Source organism: Anabrus simplex, chromosome 12, assembly GCF_040414725.1.
Source record: "Anabrus simplex isolate iqAnaSimp1 chromosome 12, ASM4041472v1, whole genome shotgun sequence".
NCBI lineage: Eukaryota > Metazoa > Arthropoda > Insecta > Orthoptera > Tettigoniidae > Anabrus > Anabrus simplex.
In genome coordinates, this window is record NC_090276.1 from 52,018,700 (window position 1) to 52,042,589 (window position 23,890).

Below are 23,890 nucleotides of genomic sequence, written 5' to 3' on the forward strand. Positions count from 1 at the left end.
CTTTGTTTTGACAACCGTTAACATGGCTACCCTTTATCAACTTGCTTCCGCAGGGAGCGCTGATGTCGGGCATACAACCCTTCTACGTTATTCTAGCTCGTTGATGCAAATACAGTAGAGACAATACGCGACGTTGAACGAGATATCGAGGGACAGCTATTGGAGCTCTTTCTAGCGAGTAGACCTGAGAACTACTGATTCTGTCATAAGAGCACGTGTATTTGTGTGTGAAGATTTTAGTGTTATTTATACGTTTTCAGTGTGTTCACATAATTAAATAGTAGCGTGTGTCATTCCTTGATATCTCCTCTCAACACGAGGGGAAAGGTATGTGCTGTGTTTGGCTGCAGTAACTATGAAGTAGAGAAGAATGGATGTCTTTCTTTCGCTACCCTTGTGACAAGAAAATGTACGTTATATTGTGTTTGCACATATATTCTTCCAGTAACAAAGAGATTTTTATAGTACTTCATAATCTTCTGACCTGCTCGACCCATATTTTAACTGGCTTAAAATATAAAACGCATATTTTATTGTATAGTGCAGCAGTTAACCTTCAACACCGATGTGTTGTTGTAGGTGTGATCTGTGGGTTCTGAAATGTAACAGAAGTGATTTGGATAAGGTGTACGAGAAAGAAGGGACGTTACACTTATATAAGACTGTGAATCGTACCCCGTCCCTTTTACCATGGCATTTGTTGCAAGTGGGTGAAGTTCAAGATGCGGTAGACTTATTTTATGATTGGACGCTTGCTGTGATCCGTGACCTCATTCCTACGTGTTCGATGTCCAGGAAATTCCCCCCATGGAAGAAGAGTGATACTAAAAGTGCTGAACAAAAAAAATCGGTAGCCTAGAGACAATGGAAGAATGCGCCCTCCGAGAGAAATTATAAAATATTCTCTGACCTTCGCAAACACCGCAAGTATTTATTAAGGCGGGATTACTCAGAATATATTAACGGGGCCTGCCTTGAAGTAAGACACAACAGTAAAAGGTCCTGGTCACTTATAAATAACAGAAGAGACAACAAACGAATACCGGAAGTGGTAACCTGGGACCATTCTGTAGCCAGTGGAACAGATAGACCTGAATTATTAAATGAATACTTTACCTCTAATTTTGTTAAACCTCTGCAGTATGCTGAGTTTCCTAAAATCAAACCCGTTACTTCCCATAGCCTCAGTAATATTTCTACCACTGAATCTGAAGTGTACTCTCTACTTTCGTCTTTGTCAGAAAATAAACCCACTGGTCCTGATGGTCTCAGTCCTATCTTCCTTAGGAATACAGCAGTAAGTCTTCCATACCCTATTAGTGTGATATTCAATCGGTGCTTCTCAGTCGGCTACTTTCCGAGCTCCTGGAAACTTGCTTATATCACACCCGTTCTTAAAGTTGGACAGAGATCGGATATCACAAATTATCGCCCCGTCTCTATATTACCTGCTTTATCAATCATTTGTGAAAGGATCATCCATCCATCTTGCGTTTACAATTCCATATATATCCCCTCAGCAGCATGGTTTCCTTCCTGGAAGCTCCTGCGTAACTAACTTGGCCATCCTTCTCCATCATGCCACGTCTGCCATCCACGCGGGCTCTCAACTTGATGTATGCTATATCGACATCGCGAAGGCCTTCGATGCCGTGGATCACACGCTTCTTGCACACAAACTTTCTGAACGGTTTAACGTGTATGGGAGACTCCTAGCTCTAATTAATAGCTTTTTGAGCGAAAGACTACAGCGCGTGGTCCTTGGTGAATGCAGGTCTCCCATCACCACCCTCTCTGGTGTCCCGCAGGGTAGTGTCCTAGGTCCACTTCTTTTTGCTCTGTTTATTGATGACCTCATCGATACTGTTTCCCACCATTCATGTGAAATCCTTCTCTTTGCAGATGATTGTAAAATCTTCAAGCAGATCGATTCTCCTACAGATACAATCCAATTGCAAAAATGCTCTTCATTCACTGTCAAGTTGGTGTACTACATGGCGTCTTAAAACTCATCCCTCCAAGTGTTCCACCATTACGTTCACACTTCGTAAATCCCCTGTTCTACAGGAATATCACCTACTGAACCAACCGATTGCTCTTGTTGACAATCAAAAAGACTTAGGAGTGCATTTTGACAGTAAATTATTGTTTGTCTCGCACATAAACAGGGTTACCTTACGTGCTATGTCACTCCTCGGGTTACTCTACAGGTTTTCTGACATCACAGATGTAAATGCCCTCCGAGAATTCTACGTTTCCTGTATCTTACCTATTGTTGAATACGCCTCTCCAGTCTGGTCCATTTCTGCTTCTTCAAACCTCTGCCAGGTTGACCGTGTACAATCTCTTTTTTGTGCTATCGTCAGAGCACGTCGGAACCTAAGCACTATCCAGGTGCTTGGGAAACTGGACCTCAATACTCTTTCTGCTCAGAGGAAAGTAGCCGACCTAAAGCTGCTATACAAAGCAGCTAATGGTCTATTTAGGTCTCCAGATTTAGCTTCCTTATTCCCACTCCACGTCCCATCCCGTAGTACCAGAATGAAGACCCTATTCCATATTCCTTACTCCCGGCTTTCTCTCACCCAAAGGCCCCTTTCTATACGTATTCCAGCAATGTTTAATACATTATCTATCAACAAGAACCTAGACATCTTCGGAAAGTTTCCTTCCTTTTGTCATGATATTTCTAATATAACTTAATATTCCTTTTTGTTCTTTCCAGTTCTGCCCCTGTATTTACTGAAAATTTATTTTTTATTTTTGTTAAAATCATTGTATATGTAAATATGTATCATATATGATTGTACAGTTTTTAATGTGTATATTTTTGTTCTTTGTAAACATTTATATATCTTTCTTTTTAGATTCCTATCTATTGTACATAGCTCGGATCTTTGTAATTCGGCGTTATGCTGTTGCTGATAATAAATAAATAAATAAATAAATAAATAAATAAATAAATAAATAAATAAATAAATAATATCTGTTCAGATAATTTCCAGGCCAGCGACTTTAAAAATCCTCAACTATACAACCAAGGGTATGTTACATTTTACTCTAATTGTACGTAATTATTCCTCAAAGCATCACTATCGACAACATTTTCATTCTTTTCTTTCTTTTATCCCTCTTCTCAGATTAAAGCCGGGATGTTATAGATTTTTTATGGATGGATGGATGGATGTTTCTCCTCTGGGGTTTGTTTCGCCAAGTTCGAATTTATCAGTATGTTTAAGATTATCATGACTACCAACTGAAGCACTGAAGTCTCCCATTAAGATAACATTAGCTTTGTATGTTCAGTCCGTCAGCGATTCCGCTGGTGGGATCCTCAACAGCTCTGCCATCAGCTGTCATAGATGGCCTAGGCATCACTGAAGAGGCGTACTAGAGAAATGAGGAGCGAGGTAGTTTCCCATTGCTTTCCTCACAGAGCCAGGGTTGCTATTACATATCAGTCTGCCAAGCCCACTAAAATACATACACCAACCGACCCTATGAGCAAAATTTTCACAACATTCATAGCAGGGACGACAGGCTGCATAAGGATTTGCATTACTAGCATCGCTCATACCTCAGTCACTTTCATATTGTCAAAGCCAAGGATAAGACAGAGACAGATTTATGAAAGTAACAAAATTGCTCTAGCCTATACCAGAAGACATAGTGCACTGTAAACACTAGGTCCTGCCAGCAAGGGCATAATATTAGCTTTGGTGTCTACTAACTCAAAGAGTTCTTGAATACAATCATACATTGATTGAGGTATCAAATTAAAGCTTGTGCGCGCCTCTTCACACTGATCGAATTTCATTACGATCGCATCGCGGATTTGTCCGCAATCTCAAAAGCGTCACCTGGTATTCTCCAGGAGACGGCGCTAAGGTAGTGGGACTCCCACAGCTTACTCGAGTTTTCAAAGCTCGAGGTCTGTTTTTTATTAGGTCGCACTATTGTTTACTGCGTATTTATTGTTAATTCAATTATGTCGAGCACTTCTTGGCCTTATAATTTGGCAAAATATTCCCTGATCCAGAAGATCAACTTGTAAACATGCATCATATACTTCGCGACTTCAGCGATGATAATTATTATTAACAGTTAAAGAGTGTGGGTTGGTACTGGTGAATATGCAGGGGAATTTACGAGATTATACTATCTCGTACGTTATGACGACTTCTTGAGTTTTGTTTGGTGACTAGATGTGTAGTCACGTGAGGCTTGCCTCGTCTGAATTCTGTCGCAAAGGAGAGAGAGCGTTTTCAAGTACAGACGCTCGTACTCGCTTTCCCTTCTAATTATTGCAATGAGCCTTCAGCCGCGCGATCCAACAGAGAGCCACTCGTGTCCCGGAACGGGACAAAACCTCGTTTTAGAAATCCACCCTCTAGGTATTAAAATTATTACAGGAGGCCCCATGTAAATTGTAATAGGAAGCTCGAATTTTTATATATCTCAGAGGCGACACGTGGCAAAGGGGGGTGGCTACCTTCCGTCCCACGCTATGAGATGTGACGTCATCCGCACGTGACGACAGTGGATGGATTCGGAATAAAGTTTATGTTGAATAAATATATTTAAATAAAGGAATTATTAGCTAACGCAGTCTAATGAAGGGCCTGTATTAATCTGTAAGACAGCTGGTCTTTAGTAAGACAGATTTGAGACTGCTAAGCCATTTCTGTGGATTATTTCAGAAGGACGTGCGTGTCTATTTTACCCACACTAAGTCGACAGAAAATAGTGCCTATCAAATGAGGTCATTTAACCAGTAAATTTGGAAAGAATTTTTTTTAAATATTCATGAACACTGCCGCTAGCAAGGTAGCAAGTACGAGGTTACAGCAAAAACTCTTTTAAATACAGTTCCAATAATTCGGAAAAAGTATGCAAATTTCTTGGCGGCAAGGGAGAAGTGCCTGGAGAGAGGAGAGAGTGCCTATAAAAAAGAAGTGACGCCATATTTAAGGCCCTGCATTAGTATCATTGAAGCGTGAGAGAGAGGGTTGAACTGTTCAGTAAATCGTTCGTCAAAAATTAGACTAAGTACTACAAACCTAGATTCTCCCGATGTGGCTGGGTCTTGATTCCATGTGGAGATATTTGTTCATAACAGAAGTAATCTGATAAAAGACGGTCAAGATACCGAAGTAGTTTGTAAAAATGTCTAATATTTGTTTTAAAGAGAATAAATTCGGGTGCGGGCTACAGATACAATCAATCGACTTCGATCAACGAAACTCCAAGTGAAGGGCATTTCTTTTTATGCCTTATTTTTTAAGAACATGACTCATACAAAATCGAAAACCATAAGTGTAACAATGAAGAAATAAATATAGAAGGGTTACTGGTGAGTCAAAAATGGAAGCTGACGTACAATTAAGGTAGGTGAAATACCATCTTACCGCCTACTATATCTTGTTTTATGATGTCAAACTTATATGTATTTATAATGGGTATTTATGACGCAGTTGGTCACCCAGATGTTTTTGGTGAATGTCAGAAATATGACGAAAGGTCATTTGTTTTATTTTCTGCTTGGATACATTTTTAAAGTATTGCGAGTGCCGTGTAACATGTTGTAAAAATGTATTAGTGAAGGTTTCGAAGTATTATCACGTCCATAGTAGATCCTCATTTCGGTTAATTTATTGCGTATATTTTGGTGGTATCAAATTAAGACGTTTAATCGACGTAAAGTTTTCTGTTTGAATTTTGATGGAATTGGTGCAAAAGAATCCGTGGTTTCCCATTTTCAATCGGATGGAAGCGCGCTGTCGTGATGAGTAATGCCGATCGGTGACTTTTGTCACGAAGTGTAATACTATTCTATGTCTGTTTAAACTGCGTCTGAGTGACAATAAATAACAGTAAAGTTTGTCAGTCATGTTTCGTGAAGATCCAGTTTTAAAACACGAGATCATTTTATGCTAAGTTGTTCATTATTAAATTATTTGTGCGTATTTATGCGTCGTGGATTCTAAGTATTATTCTTCCAGTTCTTTTGCCAGTGCGAATCGTCGTGTTTGAGACAAGAGGTTAGATCTGTCGTACGAGTTGAGATAGGATTTGTGAATCAGTTGATTGGAAGCCTGTAGTGAACCTGGGACTTTTGTGCGGGCCCGAGGAAGACTTTGCATAATGTTTGGGACGGAAAAGAGCGAGAGAATCCACGCAGGTATTAATTTGCGACGTGTACAAATATTGTAGGACATTTAAAACTTAAATATATGGGCATATCTGCTTCGACAGGAATATCGTATTTTACTTCTATTTGCGAAGTCGAAGGTTTCATTCTTAGAGGCAAGTCAAGCGCGACGAAAGGCGTGTTTAATATCAAAGCTGACAACCAGGAGGGCCGTGTCTTTTAAATGTCGCCAGCTGATCGAGAGAGGGACAATCGAATAACGGGGTTGCGCTGCTCGCTACGTGTTGAAATGAGATTGCACTTCTTGGCAACGGAGATCATTAATTGCGTGAACTAGTTGAAAATTTCATGCGGGAATAACGTGCAGGTTATTAGATACTGTGAATTAGTTTAACTGAGATCGTAATGTATATTTGAAACCACGAAGTTAGAGTATAATGAGTGAGGTAAGCAAATTTCGGGGTTGCCCAAAATATAGAGTGATGGTACTGATGATTGATATATTTTTAAGGGATGCACAAAGTTTCGGGGAAATGCCATGATGATATATGACATCGTAATCGGCTTACATTGTACGGCGAGTTACATATGGTTTTGTACTTAATTATTAGGGTTATCCAAGTATAAATAATGGTTAGTATTAGATTAGATTTAAAGTGTGATGTCATGAAACAAGAGATAATACTGGAAATAAATGATGTAAATTTTTTCCAGCTGCACGATAACAACAGATGAAAAACATCAAATGAATTAAACTTAATTACGTCAGTATTTGAGTAGGGACTTGTGAAAGAAACCAATCGTCCACGGAGAGAGAATTTGTTGTTTATTAAGATTCATTAAATCATTTAATTATTAAATTAAGTGGAAACTTTAAACCAAGTGAATAACTTGAAGATGCATTCTGGAAATCTTATTTTATTTTTCTGGGAATATTCAAATGTTAACGTAACGATTAAGGGGAATTATCCGAAGGTAATGGATTTTCTGCCACAAAGTATTGCGAACGTTATCGTTGTTGTATTATTTGACTTTGATTGAGCATTAAATGTGCTGGGGTTAGCAAAGTGGAAACTTTGGTCATCAACCGATATAATTTAATTGTGTTTAGCCTTCAGCTTAGAAACTTGGATGGTCATGGAGTCATCAACCTCGGTGACCTAGATTAGGGGCATATGCCACTGTAGCATCATTTTCTTGCGGTCATCATCCACAATGGCTTTAAAATAACTTAGAAGTTTAGATGTCAGTCCATGACATAGTCGCAGGTCACATCGATTCAAATAAGGGTCCATGACATACAACCATTGTGTGGCACACACCGATTGGACTGTCTTAATTATACCCAGAGTCCAGAGGTCGTGTTACGAGGGCTGGACCGTAAAGAATCATTAAGATGGTACATGCAGTCTCGCATGGAAGCCGAATTTAAGGACCTCCAGACTTTCTTTTCTTTATTAAATATGAGACAATGGTTTCTAATAAGGATGCCCATCAGACAGTTAAGTCAAAGGCTCAAAACCAGTATTCTGCTCCTCTGTGTTAAAGTATTGTGGTGTCATCAAGTGGACAAGATAGAGTCCAAATTATATTGAGTTTTTAATTTATTATTTTCTTCAGTAAATATTTCCAAAATAAACTACAAATATTTTATGAATAGACCTTTCATTTGAGTAGATAGATTAGGATTACTGAACCCTACCTTTTACCTCAGCAAGTGACGGAGAACCCGAAACGACCCAAGAGACAGATCCCATGAAAATTTTCTGGTAGGTAAGGAAGGTAGGTATCCCTCATTATGGCCCAAGGGTTCAGTAAATTGGCCTTTAATCCTCTCATTATGTCTTTCTATTTCCGCATAGAACTGCAGCTGTTAATTAGGCCCCATTCACAAAGCAAACGTAACGTAACGTAACGTAAACTAAAAATTACCGTCAACTGAGAAGTTTGAGGCCATGTTCTCTCCAGTCGGGGGAGCCTGTTAACCCCTAGAGGGCGCGTCCCCGGGTGGCGGATAGGGGGACCCTACAGTTCAGTAGGGCTGGTTGAATTATCCAACACAACCCGCGGACCAACAGGCAGCCCATTCCTGGGGGGGTTTGAAATACTGTGGGCGTCTCAGACAGCAGTTCGACAGACAGCGAATCCGCGGTAAGTTTACTTGACACTGGTCATTAATCGTTGTTCATTTTAATTCTAACTGCGTTTAACCGGGTCCATTGTGAGCTACTATTTTTTTAAACTGCGGTTTACGGCCGTTTGTGTTATACTGTACTGTCTATTGCAATTTATAAATTAGGGCTGTTAGAAGATATCCTAATAATTATTTTAAAGGTATAAATACCGTCAGATTGGTCCTTTTCCAAAATCTGTACAGATATTCAAGAAGAGAATAAACAGCAACAGAGAAAATAAATGAAGTGTTAGAGGGCATTCGACCAGTGCAGGTTATTGTAAATAAAAACATGTGTGTGAATAAATTAATTCCATCCCCTGGTCTAAGGAGTTTGGACAGCCAAAGTAGGGGACTGCCTGTAGGGGTGAAGTACAGTGGGGACTTCGAGGGCCCTGGGACAGCTACGGTAGCTGCGAAGGCCCGTCAGTAACTCTGAAAAGTGGTGGCAAAAGGGGCTCTGGTTAAGACGCAGCAGGTCGTTATGCTACTTAGGATCCAAAACGGGTAAAAAAGTAAATAAATAAGTGCAATGTAAATATTAATCTTATACCAGTTGTATAGTATCATTTGAAGTAATTCCACATACTGTATATCAGTTGACTATATTTGTAAGTAGTACAGGAGATATAAGTAGAATTTTGTAAACAATATAAATTTATTAAGGACGAGCTGTGTGTTTAATAGAAAACATTGTTAGCGTAAATGTATAATATTGTATTATAGGAAAATTTTCTTCTCTTGTTAATTTAATATTTAGTGCTTGACAATAATGTATTTTAGTGTACCATTTGCCACCGAGGTAGACACCTCATTTGCAAATAAAGAGATTTTGATTTTGATTTGAAATGCAATTATGTGAAAGACGCATTCCAAAAACTGCAAATTCAATGGTCCACAGAATCAGCTTCACCCAACAAATCTCTTTAATCATCACGTTATCAGCTAACTATTCGCTCTGATTTCATGCAATACTACTCCTATTGCGTATAGTTCCTTCTGGGTAAAGAAATCATTGCATTGTATAGCCCCCTTTATTCCCGATCGGCTCAGCCGGAGAGTGAGCGTCCCAGACGTGGACCGTTCGCTGTCAGGCTTTGTGTATTTTAAAAGGGCAGGTAAGACTCAAGGACCGACGACAATTAAAAAACATTTAAAACAACACGTTTGACATTTATTACAACTATCGCTTCATATAACACAAAATAACAAAATTTAACACATTAATATTGATGATTTTGGCTCAGATTCTTCTCCAAAAGTTGTCTGATACACTACACCTTCATTCTCCAACCATACCGAAGCTTGCATCTTACTGTAATATAAAATAAATAACCATTAGCCCACATCTGGCTTGAAAAAAAAAGAAAATTATTGTGGTACGACCTCCTAACACTGGTCGGATTATCAGCAAAATAAAAAGTTAACAACAGTAAGTTATTCCAGGCTTCATGAACTATCCTAGGCTATTGCAATAACGTCTATCTTTACAAAAAATTTAAACTTTTTAATTTAATAAAGAAAATGAATTAATAATGACATCATTAAACTGTGCAAATATTATCATAAATATTACATCATTTTCTTTCTTATCGTGGATGAATTCCATTAGTAGTATTTCTTCCTTCTGGTGTAAATTGAACTGAACTATAGTCTTGGAAATATTTCCATTATGTAATTTTACTGAATCATGTCTATTCAAGGCCTTACCAAAATTAATTAAATACACAAGAAATATTATTTCCACGAAAATCTTTCTAAACTGCTTTATATATTACATAATATTGATTAATCCATGTTACTCGACGCCATGAAAATGAATTTTACAATATTTACACTTTTTCTACTTTGCTCATACGATTTTTGAAATTACACGCACTTATTCATTTTTCGCTGGTACCTTAACGCCAACTTTGCGTAAAATTCAAGTAAAATTTATTAAAGGTGTTAATCAGCTCAAAATGAGTCATCACAAACAACGCTGGAATAACCTGGGCCCAACATGATTAACACGTGGCCAGGTCAGAACCACGTTTCAATAAATCACACAAAAATATTACTAACTACTGCACTCATTCCACAATCACACAAATGATACACGATTTTTATTTACATGTTTTACAATCGGATACTGGAATTTGAATTTTAAGTTCTGGATTGTTATTCTCCTACCCATGGAATATTCAGATGACCGTATCGGATAAATAGTAGCACACGACACTGACAGAACGGTAATTAAATTTGGGCAATCGCTTGTAAAGAAAATAACAGAGTTATTACAACGTTGATCATCGAGAAAATTAGCTATTCAATATTCACAAGAATTGGTCGAATAATAACACGCACATAAATATTGGTTAAACATTAGTATCATCGGACATGTGGTTGAAATGAAATGGCGTATGGCTTTTAGTGCCGGGAGTGTCCGAGGACAAGTTCGGCTCGCCAGATGCAGGTCTTTCGATTTGACTCCCGTAGGCGACCTGCGAGTCGTGATGAGGATGACATGATGATGAAGACGACACATACACCCAGCCCCCGTGCCAGCGAAATTAACCCATTAGGGTTAAAATTCCCGACCCTGCCGGGAATCGAACCCGGGACCCCTGTGACCAAAGGTCAGCACGCTAACCATTTAGCCATGGAGCCGAGCGGACATGTGGTTCATGAGTCGCGATAAATTATTATTACTCCTAAATCTCATCCACATTATTTAACACGTGCTCCAAAATTCGCAGAAGACATGGTTCTCTAGACACATACTTCCCAAATAAAATTACACAATTAATCCCTCAGGATCCGCCGTGTTCCAGGCTCGTAATCCACTAATCGAGCACCCATCAAACATAACACGATAATAGAAAATAACATTTATCACTCATGGCCATTAAATTTCATTTTAACCCGACCTTGAACATTATTATTATTATTATTATTATTATTATTATTATTATTATTATTATTATTATTATTATTATTATTATTGCTGACTATTAACTTCACCAAAAATCTGAATTCGTCACTGGGTCTGATGACACTACCTGGCATTATTCCAATGACGTGTATAAGGTGAAATATACTCTGAAATTCAACATGTGAAATGTGACGTAATTTTGTCCCACACGAATTCACACATTTGAAATTAATCTCACATAAAATTATATTTTATCGGAGAGGTCTGTGATTTTTAAATAGTATTTCTAATCATTCGGTGGGACATTTAGAACAATATCAGAAGACTCTCACTGACTAACTACGTTAATAGAGTCCAACAAATCATTCACTCACAATGTAACAACACTACCATTGCCCATAGGAAAGAAGAATGGAAATATTGCCAAAAATTCTCATCTAACAGGAATACTACCATCAATGAATAAGCTAGTACTATTTTTACAACAATGGACAGGAAAAATATTATAAAAAGGTACTTAAATTTCTGATTAAATTGGATCTCGCCGTCGATGAATGAAACTGCTCAGATGATGATCTGCTAACATGGCAATCTGCATCTAGTCGTTATCTCCTCCATGTCAGACAGTGCCTACATTTTAACACTATATGTTGACAGCAAAGTCCATTTTCAGATTCTCGTAGATCGCTCTTTCAGAAGATGGGTGAGGCATCCTGGTGAGGAGAATTTAGCATGTAAAGGTCCTCTTCTTTCTTGTCTTGATGAGATCTGAAACTGGCACAAAAGTTTTAGAATATGACCACACACACGACCACGTGGAAATTATCGTAGAATGATACGTAACTTACCCTCAAAAGTCTGCTGTATTCGATGAACGTCGCAATAGGAAGGGGCGTTTATTCCTGAAGCACAGGTATTTGTGCATTTACACCGGGAAATGTGTCCTTATATCCCGTCGTAATTGGATATCGCACCTTCATCTGATAGGTTCTCATAGTTTGAGAGTGTACTATATCAAGAACATTCGCCCCGCGCTATCAATTCGAGCAGCCTTGAGAAATTCCTAGCATGTCACATGACTACAGCCAAATACAGTAGAGATAATACGCGGCACTTACGGATTTAGCCTTGCTAAAATGGGAGACAATTCGACGTTGGCGCTCCTAGTGACTTGACCTGAACAAATCGCGCTAAATTCAAATATCAATGGAAATGTATATACGGAAATGGATAAATAAATTACGTCTAGAAAGAAAGTGTTATTGAGATATTAACTTCGAAGTTGCTAAAGCAATTCTGGATAAATGAATGAAGAATTATTTAAAAGGTTAATATTAAAAGACTGAAATTAGACATATAAACAAGGTGTGAAATGGACTGCTGTGAAATGGCTTGTTCTTTTATTTATGCATCACTTTTTTAGCTTTAGCATTCCTGCCTGAACTCTTACGGTTGGATTTGTCTTTTTTCCTCATTTTAAAACATTGTATCATCACATTAAGACATTTGTCAATAAAATATCGGCACATTCCTTACACGTATGATGCAATGAATTAACATTTAATAGCTGGACAATTTTCCTCTTAACATGAAGCCTACGAACAGAAAGAAAATCTATAAAATCCCGGCTTTAATCTGAGAAGAGGGATAAAAGAAAGAAAAGTATGAAAATGTTGTCGATAGTGATGCTTTGATGAATATTTACGTACGGTACAATTAGAGTATAACACACCCTTGGCTGTATAGTCGAGGATTTTTAAAGGCGCTGGCCTGGAAATGATCTGAACAGATCTTATAATTCTTATATAAGCGTAACGTCCCTTCTTTCTTATACACCTTATCCAAATCACTTCTGTGACATTTCAAAACCCACAGATCACACCTACAACACATCGGTATTGAAGGTTAACTGCTACACTGTACAATAAAATATGCGTATTACATTTTATGCCAGTTAAAATATGGGTCGAGCAGGTCAGAAGATTATGAAGTACTATAAAAAGCTCTGTCACTGGAAGAATATATATGCAAACACAATATTACTTACATGTTCTTGTCACGAGGGAACCTGAAGAACGACCGCGCATTTTTCTCTACTTCGTAATTACTGCAGCCAAACACAGCACATACCTTTCCCCTCATGTTCAGAGGAGATATCAAGGAATGACACACACTACTATTTATTTTTGTCAACTCACTGAAAACGCATAAATAACACCAAAAACTTCACACAAAAATACACGTGCTCTTATGAGAGAATCAGTACTGTTCAGGTCTATCCGCTAGACTGAGCTCCAGTAGCTGTCACTCGATATCTCGCTCAGTGTCGCGTATTAATTTTACTGTATTTGCTACAGCTGACCGGTCGATTGAAAAATCAATACACTGTCGACCCTACCTGTTCAAACCGGTTCTCTGCGTGAAGACACGACTGAGTTGAAATCAACATATAACATATCACCCTTAACGAAAGAATGATTACAACCCCTTTGCCACATACAGTGAAATATTCATTATAGACCATATTTGAAGGGGATGTAAAGGATGTAAAGGAGAGTGCATATAAGTCTCTGGTAAGACCCCAACTAGAGTATGGTTCCAGTGTATGGGACCCTCACCAGGATTACCTGATTCAAGAACTGGAAAAAATCCAAAGAAAAGCAGCTCGATTTGTTCTGAGTGATTTCCGACAAAAGAGTAGCGTTACAAAAATGTTGCAATGTTTGGGTTGGGAAGAACTGAGAGAAAGAAGAAGAGCTGCTCGACTAAGTGGTATGTTCCGAGCTGTCAGCGGAGAGATGGCGTGGAATGACATTAGTAGACGAATAGGTTTGAATGGCGTCTATAAAAGTAGGAAAGATCACAATATGAAGATAAAGTTGGAATTCAAGAGGACAAACTGGGGCAAATATTCATTTATAGGAAGGGGAGTTAGGGATTGGAATAACTTACCAAGGGAGATGTTCAATAAATTTCCAATTTCTTTGAAATCATTTCGGAAAAGGCTAGGAAAGCAACAGATAGGGAATCTGCCACCTGGGCGACTGCCCTAAATGCAGATCAGTATTGATTGATTGATTTGATTGATTGGGGACAGTATCTTGTTTGGACTAAACTACTCTAAAGCGCGTCTAAGTAAACAAACCATGAAACTCGCATTGAGGAATAATTTTTGAATTAGCATACACGATGTTTCTTGATATTTTCTATTTTCCCACTTCCAAACCCAGGAATGTTATTTTGGAACCTAAACATTTTTCCTGAACAGGAACCACCAGATCTGTTTCACAAGAAGACAAACATCGCCCATCTCGAACGAAAAATCTGGAAGATAAGTTGAAGATTTGGCAGGAATTGTACACGCATAGTAATCGCCTTACCACTTTGCAATAGACGTAACGATACCAACATAAACATGAAATAATGGCGGGTGTTTTAACTTTATTTTGCACATATTTTAATTCCGTTGTGAAGAGTGAATATGGATAATTGTAACGTATACTAAAGGAAAACCTCTTGTGTACACTTACCAAAAGGAAGAGTACTTTGTCCACGCTGTTGAGTATAGCTGTACTGTAGTGGGCTATTTTTATACACTTGTTTGTGAGGTTAGAAAATCTCTTCACGCTCCAGTCAGTATTTGGATATCGTATAGGTTAGCCTGTGAATATATTGTGAATATAATGATGTTTCAATTGCTGATGAAGTTTCCAGGAGTCCAGCCTGTAAGTTATTATCCCAGGAGGAGGTTTTGGGCTTGGTTAAATATCGTATGGAACAGAGTTGACGAGTCTCGAATTAAAGAGGTTGGGCCAGACATAGCTTGCGCAGAATGGCTCATGCGGAACGGTGCGTTTGTCAAATGGGTAGGCGATTATTCTTACACCGAAGATTATAATGAACTCCCATCTATTAAACACGTTAGCTCTGGACCTCGATATATTGAAGAGGTTGATGCTACAGAGTCATCAATTATGTATGTTGGATTTCCCCATTTTGCAGGCTGTAAGCATATTAAAAAAATTAAATTTCATCGCTGTGCTAACATAGAGACCAGAGCACTGAAGCTGCTCAGTCTCGTCAAGGAATCATTACAAGACCTGCAAGTGAGCAGTTGTGGAAATGTAGTAGATGAAGGTGTCATTTCTCTTCAGACACTCAGTAACCTTAGAAAACTGTACCTTTTTGATCTACCAGAGGTCAAGAACCCACAAGAATGCCTTCAAATACTGAAAACATCCTTGCCACAGTGTGATATCAATTACCCGTTTGAAGTTGATGGTGCAGCAGAAAAGAAGAAAGAAACTCTTGAGAAAAAATAGTGGATGTGAAATAATGATTTTCAGCTAACATAAACTAATAGCATTTTTCTAATAGGGTCAATAATTAATTATTTAGCTTTGTCTTCCTGTGAATTGCTGTCTTGACAACTCATTCTTTGTCTTGCAAAGTGTTAGATTGCACATCCTTAATTTTTAACCCAAATTCTTCTTTACTTTAGTTATTTTGAAGGTCATCCAACACAATTATGTTTAAATGTGTGAGTTTGACCATTAAAATATATTCCATAGATGACTAAATGAGGTGCGTTAATGTAATAAAATGATTGATTTACAGTTATACTTTCCATAGAAGACTGCATTTGAACATCACTGCAATAGAAAATTCATTCAAAAATGCTTGTTCAGTTATAGATCTGTGATACTGGTTTCAGTCCTTTTAGCCTAAGCATTGTATTTCAGTATTTAAAAGATCTATAGGCCTACAAACATTAATGTGGTAATGACATTGAATGGAAGTGTCAGTATTCAACCCACAGGAGCTTAATTTGCTGCGCTTGGTTTACAGTTCACATGTGAGGATTGTGAATACATTATTTTTTTTAATGAGGCCACCCTCTGTCAGTATCTTCCTTTAACCATGTGCATGTAGCTGGTGCTGACTAAATTCAAATATTTCATCTGGCAGTAGTGATTGTAGACCATGTACTTTTTCTCTAGAAGTAAGTTAACGATAGTAGTTATAATAATAATAATAATAACAACAGTAATGTTATTTGCTTTATGTCCCACTAACTACTTTTACGGTTTTCGGAGATGCCGAGGTGCTTTTTGCATTTATCGAGTCCAAACTCACGCTTGTGCAATTCTTGTCTAACCCTTCACAGCTGTTTTTTGAATTGTCACAGCTGTTTTTTGAATTGACGCTTATTGAATAAGTGATTTCAAAACCTAACTGCCAAATTTCATCTCAACCCAAATATTTTATAATGTTATGTGCATTTTTGAGAAGATTGTGTTTACTGAAATATAACCGATGTTTTGTACTACACTCGCGGCAGGCAACATTCAATGGAAGAGTGTCTGAAATAATTTGAATTTCCAATGCCAATCATCTCGTACTTTCGCATGGTTTTGTTACAGTTTATATGTTTATTGTTTAAGTGATTATGTTATCTCATGTTTATACACTTTTGACTCACCCTTCATGACCACTTTGAAACTGACATTGTACTTCGCGTCTTCATGTTCTCTCATTTATTCGCACTGGTGTAACACCTTGTGTAATATAAATGTCTACATGCTAGCCTATTTCCCACATTTTGGCTGAAGATGACGCCAAACAGCGTCAAAACTAGTTCCAAGTGTAAATATATGTTGTAAATAAACTATAACATTTATTTGTATTGAAAAGGTGGACCCTTTTAAGTTTCCTATCTTCCATTCTCAGTTCAATATGGACAGAAATGAAATTCTTAGATTTAAATGCCAAGTTGGGGTCAGAAGGCCAGTGCTTCAGCCATTTGAGCCACTCAGCCCGGCAATAACAGTTAATACTTACCAGTCATAAGATTCACATGCCTTCTAGTGATCGTGTGCCTTAAATCAATTCAATAGGGTAATGTTTCATATTGGGTGATGTTTTTTTTTTTTTTGGAAATTATCTGCCGATATTTTGAATTAATTACCAGTAACTTACTTAGTTTGCACATCCACTGCTTCTACCAGATAACTCGAACCTTGCACATCTATCTTAGTGCTAAAAATTTGGTTTGGCTTTAAGAGCACAGATTGCTAGTGGTGTGTCTCGTTTTTTTAATCAGCTGTCAGAATACATTCTCTCTGGAGAGGTACAGTGTCAAAAGTAGCTTAAGGTGAGGTCTATTGTAGCGATTCATCTTGTATAATAAGAAACAAGCGTTGTCTTCACTTATCAAAATCTTAGAACAATGAGATAAACTACTTTTAAATAAATCCATCTCTCTGGTTTTTGCACAGGTGCCTACATAATAATTGTCATCATTCAAAAAAATCCCAGCTTATTTTCAGTTGTCAAATTTGAAATAAGGAATGTGTTCAAGGAAGAAGCTAAAATAAACCACAAGTTGAATTATTTTATTATTTCCCAGACTCCAGTCAAGTTAATTCTCACTCTCTCGATCAGATTTTCTAAAGATTCCAGTAGATATTTTCCTTTTTTTTTTTCCCCACACAGCACTTCCCAACATTTGTGATAATAGCACTTCCCGCCCTCTGTATCACTACATTTATCCCGCATGGAAGCACACTCATTAATAGCATTTTGTGATAATGTTCGCTCGGGAAAGAACAAGGCATACTTCCACCCGAGTCTTTTCTTTGAACAGAGTACATCCACTGAAGAATGTGTACCGCATTGTACTGCAGTCCTCTTCCTCTCTTTCCCTTTGTAGAATGATACTAATATAATAATAATTTTGTGTGGCTATTTCTAGCAGGGTGCAGCCCTTGTAAGGCAGACCTTCCAATGAGGGTGGGCGGCATCTGCCATTTGTAGGTAAGTGCGTGTTATGTGTGGTGTGTGAGTTGCAGGGATGTTGAGGACAGCACATACACCCAGCCTCCGAGCCATTGGAATTAACCGATGAAGGTTAAAATCCCCGACCCGGCCGGGAATCGAACCCGGGACCCTCTGAACCGAAGGCCAGTACGCTGACCATTCAGCCAACAAGTCGGACAATGATACTAATGTTAACTGACAGAGGCATTATAAACCACTTTGCATGTATAGATTCTGTACTTTAAAAAAGTAGTAAATATAATCACCTGAATTGTCTTCAGGTTTTTTAATTCATTGGTAGAACATTAAGCTTAAGATGAAATTTAGTCAGGTTACTTAGAATGTTAGAATGTTATGTCACATGGATTCTCTTACTAATTTGTTTAGTTGGGATTTGATCTTGTACTCTTATCTGCTGTTGACAGTAAAGAAAGAGAACTCCGTATAAATAGAATATGACTTCATGTATCGTTCGCTGGGAATGGGAGATAATTCAGGAAACATAACTCAGAATACAGGATATGGGTTAGCTGATGTGGAATGGTAACCCTCTAATCGTGACTTATCGATCCTGATGATCCCATTCTGCAGTAAAAGGTGGTGGTTTTTTTTTTAGTAAAGGATACAAAACCTTCAGCATAATTAAACCAAAGAGCAACCGATGTTGCATATTAGTTTGCTACTGTTCAATTCATTTACTGTAGTTTAGTTATAGCAGCTGTCTTGGATCCTCAGGTCCCATAGTTGACATTAATGTCATTCTTCTCCCCCTCCTTTTTCTTCTGTGTACCATATCAATTCGCCCTGATGTTGGCTACCAATTTGGCAAGTTTGCATCTTTTCTACAGTTCTAAAAATCTATCCTGCTGATTGAACTCTTGTCCAGACCTTAATGTTATCCATAGTGTACATTTGACATTATTCTCCTCTCAATCAGTGACAGAGATAAGACATTTTCTGACACTTCACGGTTCTTGAAAGTTCATGACTTATAGCAGGACTTTGTTATTTAAAACCTTGTTAACTGAGGATGTTCAAAGCATTCTTCTATACACCCTCATTTCAAATGTCTGTAGCCAACTAATTGTCCATATCTCTTTTCCATGTAAAAGCAATGAAGACATAGCGTTTAACCATTTTACAATGTAGCTTGGTTGAGGTCATCACTGCAAAGAAGTGACTTCATTCTATGGAATGTGATTGTTCTGTATATTATTTTCCATTGTGCTTTTTTCTTTTAACTCATCTAAAAAAAGTTTTTTATTCTATGGAATGTGATACTTCTGTATAATATCTTTTGCTGTCGCTTTCTTCATTTAACCCATCTAAAGTAGTTAAAGGTAATTATTAGATTATCAACATCTCCATGTCGACTTTTTGTACTTGGTCTGCGCATGTTTCACTCTTCTTCATTGAGTCTGGGAAAAATATTCTGTGAACTACTATAACTAAACTGAATGAGTTGAACAACTAACCTAGGTTTGCCATAATTGTCTGCCACAAAACTGGGACAAATACATATTAGCAAATTAGTTCAAATGTAGGCTAGTATTGATCTTTGATGTCACTTTTCCCCCATGTGCAATCAAAAAATAGCAACTGTAAAGAAAAATATTATTTTTAAATTACCAAATCTTACTTCAGGTAAACGGTAAACCGTAAACGAAATTCTTTCATCAATCATTTGTTCAATTTCTTATATAAAAAAATAAAAGAAACTTACTTGCATAGTTTACATTCCGCCTCATATTCACTTCTACCTCGTTTTATTGAAGGAAAATCTTTGGCGTATTCATCTTTAAATTTCATTTTCCGTTTCGATGCCATGTTTAAAAATGTTAAATATTCACTCAGTCAGAATATCACACTGAATTTAATCGATTCCTACAGATTCTTCTTCTTGGAACATAGAATAGAACAAGATTCTTTCCAGTATTCTAATTGAAAACAATCTGTAACACCAGAAGTATGTAGAAAAAAGCGATAATTCAATAGTTTACTTTGACTACTTCATGGATAAGATCGAAAAGGTAAAATTTAATGGATACTTCTTGAGTCTCAACCATTCAATTTACTCAAAGTTTTAAGAGATTGGGCGGGCGTTTAAATTGTATTTCCTTGAGGAGTAAAGGGATTACTTTTTAAAAATCCGGGACTTTTAGTCAGCCGGACAGGACATTATTTATACCACTCTAATCCGGAACAATCCCAGTTTTCCAGGACGTATGGCAACCCTAAACTAAACTCGTGTGCAACACGGATCATTCTTTAAAATTAATTTACGTCAAAACTACCAACACAAAAATACAAAACTTCTGTAGACATCATTACTTCTTCCTTTCTTTGCAGTCAATGTACTTCATTGATTATGTCTTGGTTGTTAGCAGCTGATTGTGAGCTGCTCACTCTTGTGGCAGTTCGCTTCATCTCTTGGGTCCAGCTAGTCTTAGGCCTTCCTCTTCTTCATACCCCACGTAGCTGAAGGTCAAAGGTTTTTGGACTACGTAGCTCTCATTCTGTTTGTTCACCTTCTCGAACCATGTTAACCCGCTCATGCTGAACCTTCTCCATGATGGTCTCCTTCACGTGTAACATGCTTTTAATGCACCTCATTTTGGATGTGACCCTTCTTGGAAACTCCTGCATGACATTCTAAGCATCTTTATCTCCATGGCATTTAGACGGTGCTTGTGATGTTCGTAGAATGTCCCACGTTTCAAAGTCAGCGCAGGTCTCACCACCGTCATGTAAGGTCTTCCTTTAAGCTTCGATGGCATTATCTTATCACAAAACACAGATGAATTTTCTTTCCACTTCCGCCAGCCTACAGTGATCCTGCGATTTCCATCTCATCACATCCATCCAATGTTTCCACCACAAAACAAAGATATTGAAAACTGCAACATTTTGGCAGTGGTTTGGAGTCCGGCAAAATATCTGGTGTTGGAGCCATGGGATCTTCAGTGAGGATGTTTGCTTTGTGAGCAGCTCACTTTCAGTCTGTTGTCTTCTAGCACTTTTTGCTATTTTCACATACTGTACCTCCAGAAGCAGTACCATGTTGTTGCTTATCAATGCTACATCATCAGCAAACAGCAATGTCCTTCCATACATCATGATTAGAGGGTTAAAAATGCTCAGAAGCTCATTAGGCAACAACTGAATCACTTTCCAACTAATTGGGAGTTAGGGATGCTACTGACCACTTTCACTTATGAGTAATGACATATGTTTGGCATAATGTGTGAAAGATTTTAGCACACCTAATTCTCAGCCTCGTATAGAATGTTCTCTCATTGTATAAATACACCAAAGTTCTGAACATGTTGTAAGTTCTGTCCCTTATATAAAGGGTCTAGTGCAGTGTGTAGAGAAATGACAACTACAAGTGTATGTGTGTTCTTTATTTATTACTGACTATACACAAATTAGTCAAAATATCCACCCTTTCTGTAAATAAAATGGCGTATGGCTTTTAGTGGCGGGAGTGTCCGAGGACGTGCGGCTTGTCAGGTGCAGGTCTTTTGATTTGACACTAGTAGGCGACCTGCACGTTGTGATGAGGATGAAATGATGATGAAGACGACACATACACCCAGCTCCCGTGCCAGCCAGGAATTGAACCTGGGACTCCTGTGACCAAAGGCCAGCAAGCTAACCATTTAGCCATGGATCCGGACACCCTTTCTGCAACATACTTCTTCAAGTGATCTGGCCACAGTTCTCTTTCACTCTCTATTCCCTGTTGACTGCACAACAATTGATCTTCAGCCTTTCCTGTTCTGGAGTTCAGATGATGATATCGCTTTGATGCAAATACCATTGCAAGGGTGCCAACCTAGCATATTCTATCTACCTCTGTAAACTAGGGACAGATCTTATAGCATGGCTAGGTATACTCCAAATTGTACATTATCGTAGAACAGAGAACACATCTCAAGAGATATAGTTTGTTTCTTGCATCATCTATAAAATCCTATACCAGCATGTCTGTCATTTTCTTACTAGTGTTTTATTTTCAAATGTTTGGAAGAATTTACTTTATCTAAACAGTATTAGAATTTCAAACACATTTCTTCATTAAAAACATTTAGGCTTTTCCAATTGTGAAATTACCAGTGTCTTGCCCCAGTGTAGCAGTGAGCTCATCAGTTGGATTGCTACACCTTTGGAAGATGCTGGCGTTCCTTTCAGAAACCTTATTTTTTATATCAAAGCGAAAGGCAGGCATTTATACAAGTGGAGGCACATGCTTCCTCTAGTGCATCGTCACTGCAGTGATGTCTCAATGGCGCACTAGCCGCCAGCGTCTTGGAAAGGTGTAGCAATCCAACTGATGAGCCCACTGCTACACTGGGCCAAAACGCTGGTAATTTCACGATTGGTAAAGCCTAAAGAGCTTAAATGTCTTTAACATTTAAAATTAATGAAATTAAATTATGGTTTCCTTCTAGGAACTTTATTTTTTATATTTCTTCATTGCACATGTAACAGAAGTTAATGGAATGTCTTCTTTTTTCACAACAAAATCATTATATCTGTGATGTGAGCACAATGTCTAGGAAGAGTCATTTTGTACTGTATAAATAGTTATTTAGATAGTAGTAGATAATCTTATAGGCCTACACAGTTCCAACCCACATATATACAGAAATATTATTTTATTAACACACTTATTTATGTTATAGTGTGGTTTGCTTTTAGTCACTCGTCTAACATACCAAGCCATCTCCTCCCAGACACATTGCTTGTAAGAGGAGTAGCACCATCACTTATGTGATAATATTTGTCCAGTGTTAGCCATATTTGAAAGAGAGGAACAATGAGAGGTCAGAGAGTGAGAAATATGAAGAAAACACATCAAGCAAGGGACAATCTCCACATCTACAGATTGATCGGCTCTCCCCTCACCAATCCCAGTTCTGCATCCATTTTTTCCCGGCCCCTGACGAGTTTGTTTCTGCTTCCCAGCTTCGCCAAGAGGCCAGGTTTTAACACTCATAAAGATCTGTAAAATTGGTCCCTGATAAAGCTGGGAGGCAAAAATGAACTTGGAGGCTGAGAAGAACTGGAGTTGATGATGAACTAATCTATCTGTAGACAGCAGCAAATGAAGATGTGGAGATTGTCCTTGTTCTTTTGTTTTCTATTTCTCCCTCTTTCCTCACTGAACTTACATTGTTCTTGTGGTTTCTATATATGACTATACCAGTTACCACTTGGAAAGGAAGTCCCTTGGCTGCGCAGAGAGAGAAAAGATGACATTGTCTGTCTTACTCATTTCCTGACTGGGATGTTGCCGGCCCTCCATCCCTCGCCACAGCCGACTGGTGATGCGTTTCTATTTGCACGCTATTGGATGAAGGTCACGTGATTTACTGAGACACACACCAGGCCAAGGGTCTTTCTGAAATGGTAACTACTATAGAATTGCACCTGATTGTTCCTTTTCATTGCCTATTATTTGTCGAATGTGTGTACATAGCATTATGTTATTCAAGATTAATATGAGGTAAAGTAGTCGTTTATTGCATAATAATCTAAGGTATTGTAATTATACTGTACATACAGTGGTAAAGAAATGATTGTTATCTGTAAAGCTATAAGTTCAGTGTTGTATAAAGTTAGTAATATAATGTGCCTGTATGAAAATTTGTATTTCTAGAAATAAATACAAAAGAAAATGATAATTGAAGAATATTTTTCTACTGCTTTTGCTACATGTAGACTTGGGCCTGTTGTACGGCCAGATGTCCTTCCTGATGCCAACCGTATTGCATATTTCTGTGGAGGTGTGGTGCGTTGTGTTTTTTATCATCATCATGTAATCCTT

General features: G+C 38.0%; 1 pseudogene; it reads left to right on the forward strand.

The window, feature by feature from the left end:
• The first annotated feature begins 14,855 nt into the window (after window positions 1-14,855).
• Window positions 14,856-23,746, forward strand: LOC136884073 (ATP synthase subunit s, mitochondrial pseudogene; annotated as a pseudogene).
• Window positions 23,747-23,890: the final 144 nt, after the last annotated feature.